General features: G+C 43.0%; 1 long non-coding RNA gene across 1 annotated transcript; it reads right to left on the bottom strand.

The window, feature by feature from the left end:
• Positions 1–3,453: 3,453 nt before the first annotated feature.
• Positions 3,454–16,185, bottom strand: LOC105544205. The gene is made up of 2 exons (XR_001006730.1): positions 15,756–16,185; positions 3,454–7,430 (listed from the first exon to the last, which is right to left on the bottom strand). It is a non-coding gene; the product is annotated as an uncharacterized LOC105544205 (long non-coding RNA).
• Between the last annotated feature and the right edge of the window lie 3,071 nt (positions 16,186–19,256).

Raw genomic sequence — 19,256 nt, 5'->3', positions numbered from 1 at the left:
CATTTGATGTCTCTGGACCTGAGTTTCTTCACCAGAAAAATGAGCTTGGATTGGATCAGTTCTGTGGTCCTGAAAAATAAACAGTTGTAGAGGAACTTGGGACACAGACAAATCCTCACTGGGTCTCAAGGCAAGTGTTAGAGAAACAGAGGCCATGGAAGTCCGGACAGCTGAGGACCGGCCCCAGGGCAGTCTTCCAAGGAAAGGGGTCTTCTCAGTCAGGTGAAGTGGTGCTGGCCTAGGTTAGGGCTCGGGAGCTGGGCTGGTGGCCCAAATGGGGAAGCCCTATCTTGCATTTTTATTGTGGAGGGGCTGGTAGAAACGTGGCTCAGCAGACAAAACAAACATAGCAAGGTGGGGTGCTGGTGAACATGTGTGGTTTGTCTGCTGAGCACTGACGCCACCAGTAGGCTCCTTCCTGCACAGAGAGACAATCAGACAGGCTTGGAGAGGCCCTCAGTGAAAGAGAGGAGGAGAGCAGGCACCCAGCTCCCAAAGGGCTGCTGAGACTTTGGAAATCATGCCCCTGAACCACCTTTGTTATTGTGAATGAGGAGAAATTGCCCTGGGGTCTGCTTTCTGAGCAGAGGAAAACCAGGATTTGAATTCCAATTCTGCCACTCACTAGTGGGGTGAATTTGGGCAAGTCACTTAACTTAGAATGTCCAAACGGGGCCCTTATGAGAATGAAGGGAAAGGCTATTACCAGTTATGCTGAGACAACAGCATAAATCAAAACTCTTTGGGGCAAACTAGGACATAGGTCACACTGCTTAAAACTCCCTAAGCCTATTTCTACATCAGGAAAATGGACATTGTGATAGTAATATGCACATGCTTCATGGGGATGTGCTAAAGATTCAGTGAATGACACACATTTATGCTCAGTAAGAGAAGGCTCCATGTGGCCCTCCCTCTTCCCCCATTCTCTGTGTTTCTGAGAGGGGCTCTGAAATGGGGGCTCACTGGGGTCCCAGAGATGTGTGCTAGGGCCTCCTTCCAATCTGTGTGTTCTTTCCTGGAGGGCTGGTGCCCAAAGCCAGTTAGGGTTTGGGCCTTCTTTTGGGATCTGTTTGCCTTTTCATAAGCACAGCCCCAGGATTTTTCTTGGCTGGGCCTGTCTGCTCACAGCTCACAGATTGTACCTTGAAGCATTTGCTCCCAGGTGATTTGCATCAGGATCTACCAGGAAGTTTGTTTTTCAAGGCCTTAGTCAACATGTGGGTGTGGAAACACCAACCAATTTCAATGTAGAGTCAACTCCTTTTTAAATAGGGACTTTCACATTAGTCAGACTTTTCAAAACAACATAATATTTAAACAAAATTCCATTTCCCCTCCTATCACCAGCAGCAGTTACTGAAGATATTTCTGTTCCGACCAGAGGCTTCCCCAACCCACGTTTCAGCTGGTTCCCTTCCTATGTCAGAGCCTGGGTCGTGATGTCACAGTACTGGAGTATGAAATCATTCTTCTGTGGGTCTCAGTCTCCCTTCTGGCTCCTCAGGTGGATGCAGAGGACTGCTTGGGCCAGAGTCTTAATGTATGTTGATTCATTCTGATCCTTGGTTTGTTGATTGCCTGGAATAGCAACACTGCATACAGCACGATCCTCCACCGTAAGCCATGGCACAGTCCCAGGAGTTCCCATAGGTCAGCATTCAAACCTCATAGCTCAGATTGTCTTTGAGGTACCATGATTTGGTAGGAAAATTTTTTGACAAAATATCATGGGTCCCAAACGTGGTCACCCTGAGCAGGCCCAGACTTACACTTTTCTGAAACCTACACGTTGGCTTGTTGCACATGGACCTGGTGACTTCCCCTAGCTTGGGGCCCCTGTCTGTGTCTACTCTGGTCCCTTCTCTCCTGGCTCCTATATTCCTGGCTTGGCAAATCAGGCAGTCTGAGAACCCCTCAAGCAACTTGTTTGTTGTGCACTCATGATGTGTCCAGCACTCTGTTAAGCATAACAGGCAGTATTCCATGTTGTGAGCAGTGGTCTGGCTAACCCTGAAGATCTCAGGCCTTGGGTAAGCTACCAAGTAATCTCTCTGTGCCTCAGTTCTACCATTTGTAGAATGGGGATAACAGTCCCTCCCTGGTGGGATTGGTGTGTGAGAGTTTAGTGAGTTCATGAGCATAAAATGCTTAGAACCTGTGTATGACATAGAGGAAATGCTTAATTGCTGTTAGCCATGTTTATGACAAATCCTCACCACAGACCTTCAAGATGGGGACTCTGACTATCCCCACTGGCAAATGAGATACTGAGATTCAGAGGTTAAGTAACTTGCCCAAGCCATATGCTAGAATGAGAGGTAATAAGCATGATTTAGGAAGTCTGGAGCCCTGCTCTCTGCGACATGAGAGGCTAGGTTAAATTCTAACTCACTACCTTCTGCATATAGTTCTAGAGAACCAATGTGCCAGGCTCTGTGCCAGGAGTCAGGGGAAACAGTGATGAGATCAAACGCAGGGGACCAGCGGGGAGCTCCACCTCATTTTCAGTCCAGCCCATGCAGGCAGGCTCTGGACTAGGCACAGTTAATCTCCAGCCATCCCCACCGGCTTCACCTGGCTCATTAAAACCAGACACGTTTTGAGTTTACTTAGCATCTGCAGAGAGCGTCTTTCATCTTCAAAGGCTTCCCGAAGCACCAACCAATTAATCCTTACAACACCCTCATCTCATAGACAAATATTTATCCTCATTTCATACCCAGGAATACTAAGGTGCAGAGAGAGAACAGACTGGGCAGGAGGAGGAAGAGTGAGTGGCAGAGCTAAGCAGAGAATTCCGGAGCCCCAGACCCCTCTGGCTGCCCAGTCCATCTGGAGGCTTCGGGGAAATTCTTCCCGTAATACTCTTTTTTTTTTTTAATGGCAGCAGAACCTTTTGCAAGTTCAGAAGAATTAGATTTCTTTAATAGTAACCTGCAGGAAATACATTAAAAACACATTCTATCAGTTACAAATCTTAATGTCACCAGCCAAGGATGAGGGAATTAATGCCGGGCCCAAAAATACATATAGTCAGCAACTCCGGGGCAAGGGCAGAGACAATTTATAGAGTGCGAGGTCTGGACGTCTGGAGCAGGCAGGCTGAGCTCAGCGGTGAAATGGAAACAGGGCTGTTTTCAGATGGGGCAGAGCAGGGGGAAGCTGCTCAGGGTGGCTTTGATTCAATCACTGTTTCCCATTTCTTCTTAATGTAAATTACTTTTTTTAATGCTATAAAAGCCAGGTTCCGGTCTGTCACGAGAAGACTGTTTTCATTAAGATAAGCGCCTATCAAGGGCATTTTTAAAAGAATCAATCCCCAAAAAGAAAGCCACCTCCATCAAAACAATCCCAATCCTGATTATCTCCTCGGTCTACATGGATTGAACAAAGGGTATATCCAAGCAATAGGCTGGCTGGAGAATCTGGACAATGAAGACAAAACATATGTATAATTTATAGAATTTTACTTCCTTTACAGCAGGTATTTTTCTTTATATTGTAAAATAAAACACAGGAATAGAAAACCATACTAAAAATGTGTAGCCTAAATTATGATAAGGGAAACAGTGGGTCTTTTAAATTACTTTAATTTTTGGACTCAGTGCTCATTTTGCCAAACTTGAACACAGTCTTGGAAAAGTCAAGTTTCAGATCTCAGGGATATAATGTGCTCATTTTAGGAAGAAAAGTGATCTAAAGAGATATGTACAACACTCAGAGGGTTAGTTGAGGGCTGACACATTCCCACCCATGTGCTTCCTTCTCACAAAGAAAGAGCATTAAAGGAATCAGTGGACACCAAGGAGCTGAATCCCACAAGCCGGGATGGACTTTGGTCCCCAGTGTGTCCCGACGCTGTGTGTTTTGCCACTTATTGCAAAGCACACAGCATCCCCCCTGGGGCTGGGCAAGTTGATGGGCGTGTCTTTGCAGCCATGTCTCCTGGAGGAAAGGTGAAAAGGCATCATGTCACACCACCTCCCTTTGCAGGTGAGGAAACTGAGGCCACGGGTCTGATCTGAAGTCAGTAGAGAGAGGCAGAGCCAGGAATGACAGCCTGGATCATAGGACTCCTTCACCTCTGCCACACCACTGCGCCCCTTTTCCTAAGATATGCCTGTGGTAGGTCAATAACTGCTTGACAGGAACTGTAGCCAGCACTTTCCAACTAGCCCAAGGACATGTTAGGGTGATCAACCATCCCAGTTTGCTTGCGATTAGGAGGGGCTCCTGGAACATGAGATTTTCAGAGCTAAAACGAGGATAGTCTAGGCAAACCAGGACAAGTTGATTACCCTCCTAGGCTGTGTTCATGTAGCTGATGCTGAATGACCGTGGCTGTGTGGTGGGCACCCAACAAAAGTTAGACAGGAGGAAGAGGAGCATGGGGTCTCTCATGCTGAATGAGTTGGCTTGGAGTAAAATTATTCAAATAATTGATTTTTTTAACTTACTGAAAGGCGAGTAGGGGTTTGTTCTTTATCATTTTAGTGCATTTCACGTTCCAAATCTTAATTATTTGGGCTTTAACGGCAATCAATTTTATGGAGTGGGAAACTGAAGCACAGAGCTGGCCGAGCAGTCTAGGTTGGTCTGCCTAGCTGTGAATGGTGGAGCTTGGAAAACTCCCCAGTTTTCTAACCTTTGGTTGGTGCTGTCCTTCCAACTCTTCTCTGGTCAGCAACCCTGGCTAGAGGCCAGTTCTCTTTTTAATTGTTGGGAAACAGGAGGCCAGAGGCTAGGGGTTTCTAAATTCAATTACAAGGACCTTGATTAATAGCAAAGTAATTCTCTTACTGGAGAAGGTTCTTAGCAAAGAACCTCAGTGGGGCCAGAGAATGATCCTGGTTTGATCAAGCAAGACTACTTGCTTACCTTTACCCTTCACAAATCTGAAAGCCAAGCTCCCTCTGAGATGACCCTGAAGCTTTCCCTCCCCCGATGCTATTCAGACAGTCCCCAGCCCCAGTCACTGCTTTCCACTCACAGTGGAGCAGCTGGACTCCACACTTCTGAAATTGGAGCTGGAGGTGAAACACTTAGCTGAGCTTTGCTTTCCTTTCAGTGCCTTTCTTCTCTCTCTTGGGTTTAACTGCTTTTTCTGGCCTCAGGGAACCCCTTACAAGTTAATAAAACTTACTACATCAAAGGGCTCCACAGCCATTACCCAATTAAAACCTCACAGCACTCCTGCAGCAGGTAAGCATTATTAACCCCATTTTACAGATGGGGAAACTGAGGTTAAGTGGTTTGCCCCCAGCCACTGAGGAAATGAGTGTCTCAGCTGGCATTAGAACTTGGTAGCTTGTTCAGATCACCCAGGGGTGCTTGTTTCTGCCTAAATCTGTTTTTCAAAGCACTTGGATTCTTAAGGATTTCTTTTTCCTCCAGGAAAACAATTCCTTACCAGCTTCACCAAGGATGACGGATTTCTCCAAAGCTGGTTTGTCAGAAAGCAGTAGCTCCTGCCTTCAACCAGAGAGGTGCCATAAAAACAGATGAAAGGTAAAAGTTCAGTGTAGTAATTTAGGAAACAATTTGGGCCTTTCTGAAATTAATGTTATTTAAAGACACGGATTCATCCATCCCAGCAGCCTCCTGGGAGTGCTTCCTGAACCATCTGGTTCAATCAACTCATTTTCTTTCCTCTAATCCTCCTGGCTCTTGTGTGTGTATGTACAGCAAAGGCTCCTGGGAAACTCACAGCATGAATAAAAAACAAAGATCTTTCTCTTGTGCCAGCCACCTCTCCTCTTTTCCAAACAGCATAAAATTCCTAATCCTGTTTCTTCTTAGAGGGGGTATAAAAATTCGTGTCCCAACAGACCATGAGGAGATCCATGGAGGCTCCCTCCCAGGGCACCTGTCCTCTCAGTCCAGTCCAGATGATGGGGTATCTTCAGCCCATCCTCTGAAAGGACCTAGAAAACCTGGTGGTGTTTGGGAACAAATTTGCCCAGGCCTGCAGGAGGAGGAGAAAAGAATGTTTTTTTTGGTCTGGTTAAAGCCATCCATGAGCCACAGGGAAGATTTCAAAGGCTCAGGTGAGTATTTTCAAAAGAAGGGTTTCAGTGCAGCCCCAACTGTATAAGTCCCTGCTTCTTGCTGTTCAAGTCCAATTATAATCCACAAAGGCAGGATCCTGTGTTTACATAAATAATTACCAGATTTTGGATAGCCAGACGTGTTGTGGCACACAGGAGGCAAGCCCATAAATTACATTTAAGGAATTAAGGGTCAGATTGATCTTATCTCTGTAAATCCGGCCAAATTCCGGCAAGCTAAAGGAACATCCGGTTGACTGAGCCTCAGAAGGCAAGGGCCCCAGGAACCAGTGATCCTGAAGCTGTCGCTGCCCCCCATGCCTTCCTTTCTACCTCTCCCTGCTCCAGGTTGCTGGCTAGCTCTGAGAGCAAGGGGTGGTAGGAAGAAGAGCTGCCCCAACTTGTTCGCTGCCCAACCTGCAAGGGAGGAAGGCAGGAGAGAGGTGTGGGCATCTCACTTCCTAACCTCTTTTCCCTCCTGGACCACACAGGATCTTGCTCCTGAAACAACAGCAATGATGTGCAAGTAGTGATGGCAAACAGCAAAGCTGTAAGTGTAACAGAACAGGGCCTCCTCTGGAGGTTTCTCTCCTGCACAGGACAAGCCTCCATGTTTTCATTCATTCAACAAAGCTATATTGAGCAACTACTGAACCCCCAGTGCCACGGCAGAGTGTAGGGGTTGAGGGTGGCTCAGGCTCTGCTCTCAGAGTGCTTGAGTTTAAATCCTGGCTGTGCTAACTGACCCAACTCCCCTGGTCTTCTGCTTCCTTATCTGGAAAGTGGGATTGTAACAGCATTATCCCCTTTGAATGGGTGAAAGTTAACTGAAGTCATCCATAACAAGCTCTTAGAATAGGGCCTGGCATATGGTAAGTACTCAATAAATGCTGGTTATTACTATTATTATTATTATTACTGTTTTAGGCACTATGGGCCTCCCGTCTGAAGGTGGTTACAAGCTGGTTGAAACAGATGCTCTGACTAAATACAAAGGGTATGACAAGGCAGTACAGTCGATTAGGCACCAGGTGAGTGGAAAAGACAATGAAGTTCTGAGGAGCAGGTAGAAGGACAAGATCACTGTGGCAGTAGGCATCACAGAGGAAGGAAGGCTTAAGCTGGGCTGGAAGGATGCACAAGGTTTGGCTGGGCCACAGAAAGAACTTGACGAGAAGGGCCTGAACCTCAAGATTCCACAAGAATTAAGCTAGAAGTCAAAGTGTTATGCAAGCCTGAAGTTTCCAAGAATATAAGCCAAATTTCTTCAATGAAGATTTCCAAATCAGAATGTCAGCCTGTATTGTAGAGGAAGAAATATTGATTTGTCTTAACTTCATCTGACGAAAAATGTTACAAAGTGAGGGCTAACAGAGCACACTGTAAAGAGACCAGAAGAGACATTAGTCTATTAGAACTAGAGCTTCAATTTATAAAATGGAAAGAGGAACATCAGATAGAGATGTTATTGAAATAGAATTACATTGTTTGGTGAAACAAAAAGTGTTCTAGGTCAGGTGTGGTGGCTCACGCCTATAATCCCAGCACTCTGGGAGGCTGAGGCGGGCAGATCTCTTGAAGTCAGGAGTTCGAGACCAGCCTGGTCAACACAGTGAAACCTTGTCTCTATTAAAAATTAGCCAGGCATGGTGGCAGGCACCTGTAGTCCCAGTTACTCCGGAGGATAAGGCAGAACTGCTTGAACCCGGGAGGCAGAGGTTGCAGTGAGCCAAGATCACATCATTGTACTCCAGCCTAGGTAACAGAGGGAGATGCTTATTTAAAAAAAAAAAAAAAAGTATCCTACCCATTCAATCATTCTTTTTTGTTTTGTTTTGTTTTGTTTTTGTGTGTGTGTGTTTGGTTTTTGAGATGGAGTCTCGCTCTGTCACCCAGGCTGGAGTGCAGTAGCATGATCTTGGTTCACTGCAACCTCTGCCTTCTGCATTCAAGCAATTCTCCTGCCTCAGCCTCCCAAGTAGCTGGGACTACAGGTACCCGCCATCATGCCTGGCTAATTTTTGCATTTTTAATAGAGATGGGGTTTCACCATGTTGGCCAGGCTGATCTTGAACTCCTGACCTCAAATGATCCACCCACCTCAGCCTCCCAAAGTGCTGGAATTATAGGTGTGAGCCACCGCACCTGGCCCTACAATTGAATTTCTAAACAAATTTTTACTTGGATATTATTACTTAAAAGATGAATGCACTCAAGAAGCATTCAATCAATGAACCAACCATGTGCCCAGCACTATTATAGTTATTACAAAGGATAAAAAAGAATTTGAACAGAAAGGACTTTTGCTCCTGGCCAAGATGGAGCAATAGTGACTGGATTTCCTCTCCTTCCTGAAATGAAAGAAAGAAGGATGGAGGAAAGGAAGAAGTGAGGGAGGGAGATAAGGAAAGAATGAGGGAGATGAGAGAGGGAAGGAATGGGAAGAAAGAGGGAAGGAAGGGGGAAGAAAGAGGGAAGGAAGAAGGAAGGAAGGAAAGAAGGTAAGTTGGTTTTCAAGACTGTTTCAGGCAAGAAAGGACATTTACTGAGAGATGGAAAAACAAGGGAAGCCCCACAACTCCCCCACAGCTTACTGCTTTATGAAGGCTTCCAGGCTGTGGTAGAGGGAGAGAAAACCAGGCACATCTCAGCCAATTCTGAGCTGAAGAGACAGAGCTAAGAGTCCAAGGATACCAAGGTAGCCAGAGTTTTCAGGACAGAATACTAGACAGGAGAGAGCGACACAGTGGCCTGGAGTTGTGCAGAGGGTCTCCCCCAAGTATCTGGCATTATTGACCCATAGGGTGAGAAAACTACCCAAAGCTAGGGAGAGAACCTTCTAAGAGGATGAGAGAGCAATGTTACGTGTTCACACAGAGGTGGGAAGAGTGTTTCCACCAGCCAGACTGGAAAACTTCCTAATTCATGAGGCATGGGTAAAATACTCAAAAGGGTATTGCCTTGGTATTGAGGAATAATTACCCCAATACAAAACACTGCTTTGGTCCCACCTAATAACCCTTTTTAATTTTTTTGGAAACAGGGTCTCACTCTGTCATCCAGCCTGGAGTGTAGTGGCACAATCTTGGCTCGCTGCAGCCTCAACCTCCTGGGCTCAAGCAATCATCTCACCTCAGGCTCCCGAGTAGCTAAGACTATAGGCCCATACCACCTTGCCTGGCTGATTTTTATATTTTTTAATAGAGATGGAGTCTCACTATGTTACCCAGGCTAGTCTTGAACCCCTGGGCTCAAGTGATCCTCCCGCCTCGTCTTCCCAAAGTGTTCAAAGTGATGGGATTATAGGCATGATCCACCTTGCCTGGCTCCCACCCAATAACTCTTAAAAGACAGACCAAAAGAATCAAACTGTTGCCAAGTAACCTAATCTAATCCTATAACAATCCTACAACAAAGCTCAAGAATATTGTAGAAATACCAAAATATCCTGTACTCAAGAGGTAAAATTCACATTAGGCATCTAATGAAAGAATACCAGGCATGCAAAATATAACCCATAATGAGAAGAAAGATCAATCAATTAAAATTGACCCAGAACTAGCCAGGCGCGGTGACTCACACCTCTCATCCCAGCACTTTGGGAGGCCGAGGTGGGCGGATCACGAAGTCAGGAGATCGAGACCATCCTGGCTAACATGGTAAAACCCTGTCTCTACTAAAATTACGAAAAATTAGCCAGGAATGGTGGCACGTGCCTGTAGTCCCAGCTACTAGGGAGGTTGAGGCAAGAGAATTGCTTGAACTCGGGAGGTAGAGGTTGCAGTGAGCTGACATCGCGCCACTATACTCCAGCGGAGACAGAGTGAGACTCTGCCTCAAAAAATAATAATAAATAAAAATAAAATAATAAAATTGACCCAAAACTGACAAAGATGTTAGAATTAACAGATGAGTATGTTAAAACAATTATTATGGCTGTATTCTATACGTTCAAAAACATGCATAATATTTCAACGATGCAAAATGAACTTTTGAGATGAAAACTACAATTAGTAACATGAAAACTACAATGAGTAAGATGAAAATTGCATTGGCTAAGGTTGATAGCAGACTAGATGTAGCAGAGGAAAATTTTATTATTAGAAAGACACAACAATAGAAGCTATTTCAAATTAAACATACAGAGAAAAAAGAAGCTTAAAAAGTTAAAAGAGCACAGTGAGCTACAGGACAACTTCAAGCAGGCTCATATACCTGTAATTGGAGTCCGTGAAAAACAGGGAGTATAGAAAAATTATTTGAAGAAGTAACACTCAAAAAATTTCTATTTTATGAAAACTATAAACCCACAAATTCAAGAAGCTCAATGAGTCCCAGCACAATAAGTCTGAAGAAAATTACACCAGTGCATATATAATCAAATTGTTCAATATATGTAATAAAGAGAAAATCTTAGGAGCAGCCAGAGAAAAAAGACATATTACATATAAAGGTACAAATATAAGGATAGCAGCAGATTTCCCACTGGAAACAGGGCAAGTGAGAAAACAGTGCAGCAAGATTTAAGTGCTGAAAGAAAAAAAATCTGTCAATCTGAATCCTGTATCAGCAGAAATATCTTCAAAAATGAAGCTATAATAGAGACCTTTTCAGATATGCAAAAGTTGAAAAAATTCATCACTGGCAAAACTGTACTATAAAAAATGTTAGGCTGGGCGCGGTAGCTCACACCTGCAATCCCAACACTTTGGGAGGCTGAAATGGAAGGATCTTTTGAGCCCAGGAGTTCAAGAACAGCTTGGGCCACAAGATTAGACCCCATCACTACAAAAAATAAAAAAATTAGCTGGGTGTGGTGGCACATACCTGTAGTCCCAGCTACTCAGGAGGCTGAGGCAGGAAGATTGCCTGAGCCCAAGAGGTGAAGGCTGCAGTGAGCCGTGATCACGTCACTGCACTCCAGCCTGGGTAACAGAGTGAGCCTGTCTCAAACAAACACACAAGAAATGTTAAAGAAAATCCTTGAAGCAGAAGGAAAATAATACCAGATTGAAACATAGATCTACCCAAAGGAATAAAGGTAAATACATGGGCAAATATGTAAGATTTATAAAATGATAATTGACTGCATCACTTTCAATGATAATTGACTATCACTTTCAATGATAGTTGACTGCTTAAATAAAAAATATGACATATTGTGTGGCTTATAACATATGAATAAGTAAAAAGTATGATAATGAAAGCAGAAAGGTCAGGAGAGGAGAAATGGAAGTATATTAAAATTCTTATATGTAAAGTGGTGAAGGCAGACTGTGATAAGATATGCAAGCCATAAACCCTGAAGCAACCATTAAAATAACAAAACAAAGAATTACAGCTACTAACCCAACAAAGAAAATAAAGTGAAATTATTTTTAAAAAATCCCAAAGAAGGGAGAAAAAGAGAAAACAAAGAAACAAAAAAGAAATGGAACAAGTATAGAACAAAAAGAAGCTGATAAGCTTAAACTTAACCTGTCAATAATCACATGATAAGTAAATGGTCTATACTGTAGGATTCCACTTATACGAGGTATCTAGAGCAGAAAGTAGAAAGTAGAATGGTGGCTGCCAAGAGGTGGGGAGCAGGGAAATGGGAAGTTGTTGTTTAATGGGCAAAGAGTCTCAATTTTGCAAGATGAAAAAGTTCTAGAGATTGGTTGCAAAACAATGTGAATATACTTAACATTACTGTACTGAATACTTAAAATGGTTAAGATGATAAATTTTATGTTATATATATTTTACCACAATTAAAACAGAATAACCCGCATGTTTCTTTGAGGTGAGAAACAAAAGCAAGTGGTCTAAATGTTCTAATTAATAGGCAGAGATTGTCAGATTGGATTAAAAAGCAAGACATTATATAATGCTTATAAGAAACACAATATAGACATAATATGTTAAAATGTAAAAGGAGGTTGGAAAAAGATATGCCAAGCTAACATTAATCAAAAGATAGAATGGCTATATGAGTATCAGATGAAGATTTTAGATCAAAGAATATTACCAAGTGTAAAGATCATTTCATAATTATAAGTCAATACATCAAAATTCTAAAAGTTTATGCACCTAGTAACAGAGTTTCAAAATACATGAAGCAAAAATGGATAGAGCTGCAAAGACAAATAGAAAAAATCATAATTATAATCAGAGATTTCACTACTCCCTCTTAATAACCAATAGATAATTGGGTAGAAAATAAGCAAGTATATAGAGGATTTGAATAACCCCATCAATCAACTTGACCTAGTTGACACTTATAGAACACTCCATCCAACAACAGCAAAATGCACATTCTTTTCACATGCACAAGGAACATTTAACAAAATAGGCCATATTCTGGGCCATAAAACAAGTCTCAAACATTTGAAAGGATTCAAGTCATAATAAAAAAGTTATCTCACCACAATGGAATTAAATTATAAATAGTGAATAATAGAGTCTTAGAAAATCTCCAAATATTTGGAAACTAGATAAGGCACTTCTTAATAACCTATCAGTCAAAAAGGCAGGAGGGATCAGAATGTATTTTGAATGGAATGAAAATGGAAACCCAACATACCCAAATTTGTGGGTGCCACTAAATCAGCACTTAAAAAGTTTCAAGTCAATAACTTCAGCCTCTACCTTAAGAAATGAGAAAAAGAAGAGCAAATGAAACCCTAAGTAAGCGGAGGAAAGGAAATAATGAAGATCAAAACAGAAATTAATGAAACAATACTGAAAAACAATGGAGAAAAATCAATGACACCAGAAGCTAGTTATTTGAAAAGATCATATTGATCAACTTCTAGGCATGGATCAGGAAAAAAGAGAAAAAAAACACAAATTAAGAATATCAGAAATAAGAGAAGTGACTTAATGACAGATTTTACAAGTAATAGGAGGATATTGTAAGGGAATGTTATAAACAACTTTGCCCGGCCGGGTGCGGTGGCTCATGCTTGTAATCTCAGCACTTTGAGAGGCCAAGGTGGGTGGATGATTTGAAGTCAGGAGTTTGAGACCAGCCTGGCCAACATGGTGAGACCCCGTCTCTACTAAAAATACAAAAATTAGCTGGGCATGGTGGCAGGTGCCTGTAATCCCAGCTACTTGGGAGGCTGAGGCAGGAGAATCACTTGAACCCGGGAGACAGGGGCTGCAGTGAGCCGAGATCGCACCACTGCACTCCAGCCTGGGCGACAGAGCAAGACTCCACCTCAAAAAATATATATAGAAAATTAAAAAAAAAAAAAAAAGTTTGCCAATGCCAATTTAAACATGGGGTGGGGAAGGGTGATGAATAGGCAGAGCACAGAGGATTTTTAGGACAGTGAAAACTCTGTAAGACACTATAATGATGGACACACATCATTATACATTTGTCCAAACTCACAGAATGTACAACACCAAGAGAGAATCCTGATGTAAACAATATACTTTGGGTGATTGTGATGTGTCAGTGTTGGTTCATCAACAGCAACAATTTGCACCACACTCATAGGGGATATTGATAATGGGGGAGATCTACACATGTTGGGGCAGGGAGTAGATGAGAAATCTGTATCTTCCTCTCAGTTTTGCTGTAAACCTAAAACTGCTCTTAAAAAAATAAAGCCCTTTTAAATTATTTTAAAAATACATATATTTTTCATAGAGATGAGGTCTTGCAATGTTGCCCAGGCTGGTCTCAAACTACTGGGCTCAAGTGATCCTCCTATCTGAGCCTCCCAAAGTGCTGGGATTACAGGCATGAGCCACCACACCTGGCCTAAAGTCTTTTTTAAAAAGAAAGAAAAAGTGCAAAAGACTTGCACAGACACCACCAAATGAGACATTTGGTTGATAAATAAGTACATGAAGAGATGCTCAACAATTGGTCATCAGGGAAATGCAAGTTAAAACCACAACAAGGAACCATTACTTACTAGAATGACTTTTTTTCAAATTGACAGTCCCAAGCATTGGTAAGGATGTGGAACAACTGAAACTTTCATACACTGCTGGTGGAAATATAAAATGGTACACCCACTTTGGAGAAATGTTTGACAGTTTCTTATAAAATTAAACACAGTATAATCCAGTAATCCTACTCCTGGATATTTACCCAAGATAAACTAAGATATATGTCCACAAAAAGATATACTAGAATGTTAACAGTTTTATTCATAATAGTAAAAAACTGGAAACAGCCCAAAGTCCATCAACAGATAAAAGGATAAATAAACTGTGATATATTCATACAATGGACTTCTACTCAGCAATTAAAAGGAACAAGCCACTGATAGATGCCATGGCATGCATAAATCACATAGACACGCTGAGTCACAGAAGTCAGACACAAAAGACTACTGTTATGAACTGATTGTGTCCCTCGCAAAATTCATAAGTTGAAATCCTTTCCTACAACATGACTGTATTTAGAGATGGGGCCTTTAAAGAGGTAATTAAAGTTAAATGAAGTCAAAGGGCCAATAAGTCAAATCCGATAGGGACCTATTGAACTGGGGCTCTAACCCAATAGGACTAGTGTCCTTATAAAAAGAGGAAGAGACACCAAGGATGTGTGTCCCGAGAAAAGGCCACGTGAGGACACAGCCAGAAGACAGCCATCTGCAAGCCAAAGAGAGGCCTCAGGAGAAACCAAACCTGCCGACATCTTCATCTTGGACTTCCAGTCTTTAAAACTGTAAAAAAATAAATTTCCATTGCTTGCACCACCCAGTCTGTGGTATTTTTTGGCAGCTCTACCTGCCAAATACAACTACATATTGTACAGTTCTATTTATATGAAGTTTTAGAACAGGTAAAGCGGATCAGTGGTTGCCTGGGCCCTGGGATAAGGAGACAGATATTGACTGCAAATGGGGACAAGGAAACCTTTGGGGATGATGGAAATATTCTGTTCGACTGTGGTGGTGTTTTCACGAATATATGTATTTGTAAAACTCATCAAAAGGTACACTTAAAATTGGCACATTTATGAAAATTATACCTCAATAAAGTTGATTTTACAGAAAAATTCTCTGTGGAATGTGGATATCTGAAATTCAGAAAAAGAAATGAAATATTTGGTAAAAAGCATAGACAAACTATGGAATGGAATGTAAGGGAGTTGTGAAGTCTGCCAGTGCTTCATAACTTTCATTCTGCAATTTTGAACGTTCAGAGAGGTGCATTCCCAGCAAACAAGGCTTTGCATAGTCTCACCCCTACGTCCAAAGTGGGATGCAGATGCAGCTCTATATACTAAAGGCCCCTGCAATCATAATCATATATTTCCTAAACTTTATTCATCAAAACAGCCAGTATTAAACATTAATCAACTAGTACAAAAATTGTATGTTCTTTAAAAAGAAAAAAAAAGAGGCCGGGCACGGTGGCTCACGCTTGTAATCCCAGCACTTTGGGAGGCCGAGGCGGGTGGATCACGAGGTCAGGGGATGGAGATCATCCTGGCTAACACGGTGAAACCCCGTCTCTACTAAAAATACGAAAAATTAGCAGGGCCTGGTGGCGGGCGCCTGTAGTCCCAGCTACTCAGGAGGCTGAGGAAGGAGAATGGCGTGAACCTGGGAGGTGGAGCTTGCAGTGAACCGAGATCGCGCCACTGCACTCCAGCCTGGGTAACAAGAGTGAGACTCCATCTCAAAAAAAAAAAAAAAAAAAAAAAAAAAAATTCTAAATACAAAATCTTGTATCTTTCTTCTTTCTTACCAACTCTCTATTTCTATCATCAACTGACGCTGAAGTTTTATTTAGCTGGATCCTTCTGGGTGTGGGTGTCCTGTTCTCCAACTTGAACCGGGCGTGGCATCAGAGCCCCTCTGGGATGCTTGCCTTACAGTGACCAAAGATCCTCATTATGGCACTAGAGAGTGCCCTAGTTAGGATAACTGTGTTCTAACACTGCAGCTCCTGTTTCTTTTCTTACTATAGAGTAGAAAAGAGAGATGTAGATTAGATTATTTTCAAAGTGTTTTTCAGCCAACTCCCCACCCCGCCCCGCTCTGCGCTTATATTAGGTTTATTCATGACTTCACTCGTTCATCATTCAGCTATATTATAAGGTATCTCTCGGTGCCCAGCTATGTATAAGAGCTGGGGGTTCAGCAGTGGAGACGGACAGGGTGCGTGCCCTCATGGTGCTCACATTCCAGCGCGGGTGGGGAGCGGCAAGCATCCCAAAACAAGCTAGCTTCAACAAGAATGTACTGGTCTGATGCTGGGGAATCTCGGGCAGGAGGGTGGGCTTCAGGGGCTCCCTGCCTCTCTCCGCTTAGTGAAGCCGGTAGTCAGGCGGCCTCCCACCCCAGCAGGACAAAGTCCGGAGCAGGAAGGGCTCTCACTTCCCAAAAAACGCTACCGGAAGCCGCTGGCTGACCTCTCCTTATGCCTCGTTGATCTGACTTGTGTCACGTGCTTTTATTTGAACCAATCACTGTAAGGGAGGCGGGACCTGTGGACCAATCAAGCTTCTCCATGGAACTGGGTGCGGTGGGAATCAGCTGGGCGTGCCTCGGGGGACCAAAAATTAGATACTGCTTATTCTAGTTGGCATAAATTAACTCGAAGGTGCACGTAATAAACTTAAACAGTAGTTCAAGACAGCTGATAACCCTTTAGCAACTTCCAGAAGTACTGACTTCAAATATTGGCTTTAACTGCAAACCAGGGAGTATCTTAACACGAAACAAATCAGGAATGGCAAAAGGTTTCACTCCATGTCTGTTGTGAGAGGCCAGGAAAGACTGCTTTCGGGAGGCAAATCTTGAGCTGTCTTTGGAAGCACACAGCTTGGCTTTGAGTTCCCAGCTGGCTAAGTCCCTTAAGTTCTTGAAAGCTTCAGTTTCCTCTCCTGTTAAATGGGCACTATAATAGCTTTTATGTAGGATTTGTAAGATGACTAAATGAGATACTATACGTGAAGTCCTTTTAGTACAGTGCCTAGCACATAATGAGTGCTCGATATATTTTGGGTGTCATTACTATTTAACTTGTGCAGAGCCATCCCAATTGCCAGAATCACTAGATAGAAGTGGATAGTTCTGTTTCTGACCCACACCTTCATCTTCTCAGAATCTGATTTTAGGTTGCAGTTGATCAAGTATAGGAGTACGTTGTTACAGGTATTTGTCAAGATTCTGTCCACTAGTATTTCTTTTCTCCCATGCTTCTCCACCACTGTAGCTTCAGAGGGTGATAGAAAAGTCAGACTCCCTGAGTTCAAGCCCCTGGCTTACCACTTACTCATTCTATGGCCTTGGGGGGATATTTAAGTTCTCCTCATCTGTAAAATGGTGTAAAAATAGCATATTTGTCATACGGTTGTTGTGTGTATGGTAGGAACACGTCTATGTGAAGGGCTCCCCAAGGTCCTGGCACATGGTAAGCACTTGATAGGTGTGTCTTGTATTATTACCATTTCATTTATCAACCATGACTCCTGACTCTTCCTGTTGTCAGTCCCAGTCCCTCTTCTTAACTCCAGGTGCTTATTTCCAGATGCCTGCTGAACAATTCCTCAGAAAGACACAGCCACAACTTAATTCTCAATCTATCCTAAAATACACCTAAAAACACCCATCCACTCTCCTCTTTCCCCAAATCTCCTCCTCCTTCTTACAACCATTCTTTCCATTAAGGTCAGCACCTATGGGAAACAAAAGGCTTTTTTCCCTGTTTTAAGAATTTCAGACATTAGAAAGCCTTGCTCCCCCACCCCCTCACCCCCAAATTCTCAGAGTTGCAGGGTACTTCCACTCAACATAAGGGAAATGAGGCCAGAGCTGTGACGTGACTTGCCCAGGGTCACTAGCAAGTGGGCAGCAGAAGAAATCCATGCCTCCTGCCTTCGAGGTGACTATCCTTCCACCACCCCATGGTTTGCAGTTTCTCTGAGCCATTGAATCACCATGCCATGGTTGTCCTAAGGGCCCCCTCAGCAGGCTCACAGTCCTAGAAGTCGGGGAGGGATGACTGGGGGTGCCCAAGTATTTCTTGAAACAACCAAAAATCAGATTTTTCATAAACTGAATCTCTTGTTTATCCTGAGTTGCGTGAGGGTGGGGGAAGTGGGGGAGGTTAGCTCCTTTGAGAGTTTCCAAGCATTATGAGCAAAGTGAAACCCAAACTGAAGGATATGAGTCATTCTGAGTCTGCCTCTGTCGGCCACAAATGGGTACAAGAGATGTAAATTCTGCAGAGGTTGTGAGTGGCTTAGCCAGTGTTTTTCAGTGAGAAATTCCACAGCCTGGAATTTGAGGGTGCCCAAGGGAGCTCTCTATGCCTCTTACTGCAATCCCATCTCTCTTAGCCCTTACAGATCTCAGGTGAGTAACTCTGCAACTGATTGGTGCTAAACGGGGGGCCACATAGGCTTCAGACACCAAAACAACCATCTAGCTCATCGTGTTCCACTTCCTCAGACTATTGAAGTCAGAAAATTCCTGCCATTCCTGAGCTTGTAACAGAGACTCAGACCCAGTGACCTCCTTTTGTTCCCGCTGGGGACTGCAGCCCCTCTGCAAGTTTAAACCTTTCAAATGAGCTCCAGCTTCATCTTAGAGACGCTGTCGGTGAAGGAAAGGGGAGTGGAGAGGAGGCACTGGGAAGGGCCTACAAGGTGAAAAAGGATGGCCACGACTTTCCCCATTCCCCTGCCACACTGTTGTGGGAAGAAAAAAAGTCCCAGAGAAAAACTGGAGTATAAAACTGTTCTCTCTTTATGGAGACAGAAAGTAAAATAGAGGTTACCAGGGTCTGAAGGGAACAAGGGACGGGGAATTATTGTTTAATGGTTACAGAGTTTTTGTTGGGGATGATGAAAAAGTTTTGGGTATAGATAGTGGTGATGATTACATACCATTGTGAATTTAATTTATTTAATGCCACTGAATTGTACACACTTACAAATGGTTAAAATGATAAATATTATGCTATGTACTTGGCCACAAACAAAACAAAACAAAACAAAAAAACTACAATAATGTCCCAAACACCCTCCCCCACATTTCTTTTGAGATGGACTTCAAATAGACTGGCCCTCAAATCTGTGGGGCTGGGTTCTTTGTCAGGAGATCATTATACTTTGCTTTAAGCTGGTGGTTCTAAAGAATTATGGATGACACAAATGACTGAAACTGATTTACTTCTCAAGTGTTTGAGGTTCCTTCATCCCTATCCAACAATGTCTAGTCAGGAAAAGCTTGTCTTAAC

This window comes from Mandrillus leucophaeus, unplaced genomic scaffold (assembly GCF_000951045.1).
Source record: "Mandrillus leucophaeus isolate KB7577 unplaced genomic scaffold, Mleu.le_1.0 Scaffold3, whole genome shotgun sequence".
NCBI classification, from domain to species: Eukaryota; Metazoa; Chordata; class Mammalia; order Primates; family Cercopithecidae; genus Mandrillus; species Mandrillus leucophaeus.
This window is presented reverse-complemented; position numbering and strand designations above follow the sequence as displayed.